Here is a 6,289-nt window from a genome sequence, read left to right as displayed (position 1 = left end):
GCTAAGCTGGAAGTGGCATTTGCGGCTCGCACTAGTGCAGAGTTATCTCGAAGAAAGGGGCCACGGTGTTTCTGTATCTCTATTATGTTGGTGCGGCTTCGGAACTTTTAAATATCTTGATATATCTCGAGAACTACGCATCTGATCAAAAAATATCATAGAACATAAAAAGTAGGAAACTTAATTCTCTACAAAAAAGGTCTCTTAACATTTTGCCATAGCTCGCTTCGTTTCCGAGATATTTGCAGATTTATCTCAAGGGAAGGGGCCTGACGGACATATTTCGAGATATTTCTTCTTCTTGTTGTTCTTCTTCTGCACAGCTAAACTGGAAGTGGCATTTCCAGCTCGCAATAGTGCAGAGTTATCTCAAAGAAAGGGGCCACGGTGTTTCTGTATCTCTATTATGTTGGTGCGGCTTCGGAAGTTTTAAATATCTGGATATATCTCGAGAACTACGCATCTGATCAAAAAATATCATAGAACGTAAAAAGTAGGAAACTTAATTCTCTACAAAAAAGGTCTCTTAACATTTTGCCATAGCTCGCTTCGTGTCCGAGATATTTGCAGATTTATCTCAAAGGAAGGGGCTTGACGGACATATTTCGAGATATTTCTTCTTCTCGTTGTTCTTCTTCTGCACAGCTAAGCTGGAAGTGGCGTTTGCAGCTCGCAATAGTGCAGAGTTATCTCAAAGAAAGGGGCCACGGTGTTTCTGTATCTCTATTATGTTGGTGCGGCTTCGGAACTTTTAAATATCTTGATATATCTCGAGAACTACGCATCTGATCAAAAAATATCATAGAACATAGAAAGTAGGAAACTTAATTCTCTACAAAAAAGGTCTCTTAACATTTTGCCATAGCTCGCTTCGTTTCCGAGATATTTGCAGATTTATCTCAAGGGAAGGGGCCTGACGGACATATTTCGAGATATTTCTTCTTCTTGTTGTTCTTCTTCTGCACAGCTAAGCTGGAAGTGGCATTTGCAGCTCGCAATAGTGCAGAGTTATCGCAAAGAAAGGGGACACGGTGTTTCTGTATCTCTATTATGTTGCTGCGGCTTCGGAACTTTTAAAAATCTTGATATATCTCGAGAACAACGCATCTGATCAAAAAATATCATAGAACATAAAAAGTAGGAAACTTAATTCTCTACAACAAAGGTCTCTTAACATTTTGCCATAGCTCGCTTCGTTTCCGAGATATTTGCTGATTTATCTCAAGGGAAGGGGCCTGACGGACATATTTCGAGATATTTCTTCTTCTTGTTGTTCTTCTTCTGCACAGCTAAGCTGGAAGTGGCATTTGCGGCTCGCACTAGTGCAGAGTTATCTCAAAGAAAGGGGCCACGGTGTTTCTGGATCTCTATTATGTTGGTGCGGCTTCGGAACTTTTAAATATCTCGATATATCTCGAAAACTACGCTTCTGATCAAAAAATATCATATAACATAAATTGTAGGAAACATAATTCTCTACAAAAAAGGTCTCTTAACATTTTGCCATACCTCGTTTCGTTTCCGAGATATTTGCAGATATATCTCAAGGGAAGGGGCCTGACGGACATATTTCGAGATATTTCTTCTTCTTGTTGTTCTTCTTCTGCACAGCTAAACTGGAAGTGGCATTTCCAGCTCGCAATAGTGCAGAGTTATCTCAAAGAAAGGGGCCACGGTGTTTCTGTATCTCTATTATGTTGGTGCGGCTTCGGAACTTTTAAATATCTTGATATATCTCGAGAACTACGCATCTGATCAAAAAATATCATAGAACATAAAAAGTAGGAAACTTAATTCTCTACAAAAAAGGTCTCTTAACATTATGCCATAGCTCGCTTCGTTTCCGAGATATTTGCTGATTTATCTCAAGGGAAGGGGCCTGACGGACATATTTCGAGATATTTCTTCTTCTTGTTGCTCTTCTTCTGCACAGCTAAACTGGAAGTGGCATTTCCAGCTCGCAATAGTGCAGAGTTATCTCAAAGAAAGGGGCCACGGTGTTTCTGTATCTCTATTATGTTGGTGCGGCTTCGAAACTTTTAAATATCTTGATATATCTCGAGAACTACGCATCTGATCAAAAAATATCATAGAACATAAAAAGTAGGAAACTTAATTCTCTACAAATAAGGTCTCGTAACATTTTGCCATAGCTCGCTTCGTTTCGGAGATATTTGCAGATTTATCTGAAGGGAAGGGGCCTGACGGACATATTTCGAGATATTTCTTCTTCTTGTTGTTCTTCTTCTGCACAGCTAAGCTGGAAGTGGCATTTCCAGCTCGCAATAGTGCAGAGTTATCTCAAAGAAAGGGGCCACGGTGTTTCTGTATCTCTATTATGTTGGTGCGGCTTCGGAACTTTTAAATATCTTGATATATCTCGAGAACTACGCATCTGATCAAAAAATATCATAGAACATAAAAAGTAGGAAACTTAATTCTCTACAAATAAGGTCTCTTAACATTTTGCCATAGCTCGCTTCGTTTCGGAGATATTTGCAGATTTATCTCAAGGGAAGGGGCCTGACGGACATATTTCGAGATATTTCTTCTTCTTGTTGTTCTTCTTCTGCACAGCTAAGCTGGAAGTGGCATTTGCAGCTCGCAATAATGCAGAGTTATCTCAAAGAAAGGGTCCACGGTGTTTCTGTATCTCTATTATGTTGGTGCGGCTTCGGAACTTTTAAATATCTTGATATATCTCGAGAACTACGCATCTGATCAAAAAATATCATAGAACATAAAAAGTAGGAAACTTAATTCTCTACAAGAAAGGTCTCTTAACATTTTGCCATAGCTCGCTTCGTTTCCGAGATATTTGCAGATTTATCTCAAGGGATGGGGCCTGACGGACATATTTCGAGATATTTCTTCTTCTTGTTGTTCTTCTTCTGCACATCTAAGCTGGAAGTGGCATTTGCAGCTCGCAATAGTGCAGAGTTATCTCAAAGAAAGCGGCCACGGTGTTTCTGTACCTCTATTATGTTGGTGCAGCTTCGGAACTTTTAAATATCTCGATATATCTCGAAAACTACGCTTCTGATCAAAAAATATCATAGAACATAAATTGTAGGAAACATAATTCTCTACAAAAAAGGTCTCTTAACATTTTGCCATAGCTCGTTTCGTTTCCGAGATATTTGCAGATATATCTCAAGGGAAGGGGCCTGACGGACATATTTCGAGATATTTCTTCTTGTTGTTGTTCTTCTTCTGCACAGCTAAACTGGAAGTGGCATTTCCAGCTCGCAATAGTGCAGAGTTATCTCAAAGAAAGGGGCCACGGTGTTTCTGTATCTCTATTATGTTGGTGCGGCTTCGGAACTTTTAAATATCTTGATATATCTCGAGAACTACGCATCTGATCAAAAAATATCATAGAACATAAAAAGTAGGAAACTTAATTCTCTACAAATAAGGTCTCTTAACATTTTGCCATAGCTCGCTTCGTTTCGGAGATATTTGCAGATTTATCTCAAGGGAAGGGGCCTGACGGACATATTTCGAGATATTTCTTCTTCTTGTTGTTCTTCTTCTGCACAGCTAAGCTGGAAGTGGCATTTGCGGCTCGCACTAGTGCAGAGTTATCTGAAAGAAAGGGGCCACGGTGTTTCTGTATCTCTATTATGTTGGTGCGGCTTCGGAACTTTTAAATATCTCGATATATCTCGGAAACTACGCTTCTGATCAAAAAATATCATAGAACATAAATTGTAGGAAACATAATTCTCCACAAAAAAGGTCTCTCAACATTTTGCCATAGCTCGTTTCGTTTCCGAGATATTTGCAGATATATCTCAAGGGAAGGGGCCTGACGGACATATTTCGAGATATTTCTTCTTCTTGTTGTTCTTCTTCTGCACAGCTAAGCTGGAAGTGGCATTTGCGGCTCGCACTAGTGCAGAGTTATCTCAAAGAAAGGGGCCACGGTGTTTCTGGATCTCTATTATGTTGGTGCGGCTTCGGAACTTTTAAATATCTCGATATATCTCGAAAACTACGCTTCTGATCAAAAAATATCATAGAACATAAATTGTAGGAAACATAATTCTCTACAAAAAAGGTCTCTTAACATTTTGCCATAGCTCGTTTCGTTTCCGAGATATTTGCAGATATATCTCAAGGGAAGGGGCCTGACGGACATATTTCGAGATATTTCTTCTTGTTGTTGTTCTTCTTCTGCACAGCTAAACTGGAAGTGGCATTTCCAGCTCGCAATAGTGCAGAGTTATCTCAAAGAAAGGGGCCACGGTGTTTCTGTATCTCTATTATGTTGGTGCGGCTTCGGAACTTTTAAATATCTTGATATATCTCGAGAACTACGCATCTGATCAAAAAATATCATAGAACATAAAAAGTAGGAAACTTAATTCTCTACAAATAAGGTCTCTTAACATTTTGCCATAGCTCGCTTCGTTTCGGAGATATTTGCAGATTTATCTCAAGGGAAGGGGCCTGACGGACATATTTCGAGATATTTCTTCTTCTTGTTGTTCTTCTTCTGCACAGCTAAGCTGGAAGTGGCATTTGCGGCTCGCACTAGTGCAGAGTTATCTGAAAGAAAGGGGCCACGGTGTTTCTGTATCTCTATTATGTTGGTGCGGCTTCGGAACTTTTAAATATCTCGATATATCTCGGAAACTACGCTTCTGATCAAAAAATATCATAGAACATAAATTGTAGGAAACATAATTCTCCACAAAAAAGGTCTCTCAACATTTTGCCATAGCTCGTTTCGTTTCCGAGATATTTGCAGATATATCTCAAGGGAAGGGGCCTGACGGACATATTTCGAGATATTTCTTCTTCTTGTTGTTCTTCTTCTGCACAGCTAAGCTGGAAGTGGCATTTGCGGCTCGCACTAGTGCAGAGTTATCTCAAAGAAAGGGGCCACGGTGTTTCTGTATCTCTATTATGTTGGTGCGGCTTCGGAACTTTTAAATATCTTGATATATCTCGAGAACTACGCATCTGATCAAAAAATATCAAAGAACATAAAAAGTAGGAAACTTAATTCTCTACAAAAAAGGTCTCTTAACATTTTGCCATAGCTCGCTTCGTTTCCGAGATATTTGCAGATTTATCTCAAGGGAAGGGGCCTGACGGACATATTTCGAGATATTTCTTCTTCTTGTTGTTCTTCTTCTGCACAGCTAAACTGGAAGTGGCATTTCCAGCTCGCAATAGTGCAGAGTTATCTCAAAGGAAGGGGCCACGGTGTTTCTGTATCTCTATTATGTTGGTGCGGCTTCGGAACTTTTAAATATCTTGATATATCTCGAGAACTACGCATCTGATCAAAAAATATCATAGAACATAAAAAGTAGGAAACTTAATTCTCTACAAAAAAGGTCTCTTAACATTTTGCCATAGCTCGCTTCGTTTCCGAGATATTTGCAGATTTATCTCGAGGGAAGGGGCCTGACGGACATATTTCGAGATATTTCTTCTTCTTGTTGTTCTTCTTCTGCACAGCTAAGCTGGAAGTGGCACTTGCGGCTCGCACTAGTGCAGAGTTATCTCAAAGAAAGGGGCCACGGTGTTTCTGGATCTCTATTATGTTGGTGCGGCTTCGGAACTTTTAAATATCTCGATATATCTCGAAAACTACGCTTCTGATCAAAAAATATCATAGAATATAAATTGTAGGAAACATAATTCTCTACAAAAAAGGTCTCTTAACATTTTGCCATAGCTCGTTTCGTTTCCGAGATATTTGCAGATATATCTCAAGGGAAGGGGCCTGACGGACATATTTCGAGATATTCCTTCTTCTTGTTGTTCTTCTTCTGCACAGCTAAACTGGAAGTGGCATTTCCAGCTCGCAATAGTGCAGAGTTATCTCAAAGAAAGGGGCCACGGTGTTTCTGTATCTCTATTATGTTGGTGCGGCTTCGGAACTTTTAAATATCTTGATATATCTCGAGAACTACGCATCTGATCAAAAAATATCATAGAACATAAAAAGTAGGAAACTTAATTCTCTACAAAAAAGGTCTCTCAACATTTTGCCATAGCTCGTTTCGTTTCCGAGATATTTGCAGATATATCTCAAGGGAAGGGGCCTGACGGACATATTTCGAGATATTTCTTCTTCTTGTTGTTCTTCTTCTGCACAGCTAAACTGGAAGTGGCGTTTCCAGCTCGCAATAGCGCAGAGTTATCTGAAAGAAAGGGGCCACGGTGTTGCTGTATCTCTATTATGTTGGTGCGGCTTCGGAACTTTTAAATACCTTGATATATCTCGAGAACTAAGCATCTGATCAAAAAATATCAAAGAACATAAAAA

The sequence above is a fragment of the Osmia lignaria genome, unplaced genomic scaffold (assembly GCF_051020975.1).
Source record: "Osmia lignaria lignaria isolate PbOS001 unplaced genomic scaffold, iyOsmLign1 scaffold0003, whole genome shotgun sequence".
Taxonomy (NCBI): domain Eukaryota; kingdom Metazoa; phylum Arthropoda; class Insecta; order Hymenoptera; family Megachilidae; genus Osmia; species Osmia lignaria.
The sequence above is the reverse complement of the archived record's forward strand: the minus strand, read 5'-3'. Positions refer to the sequence as shown.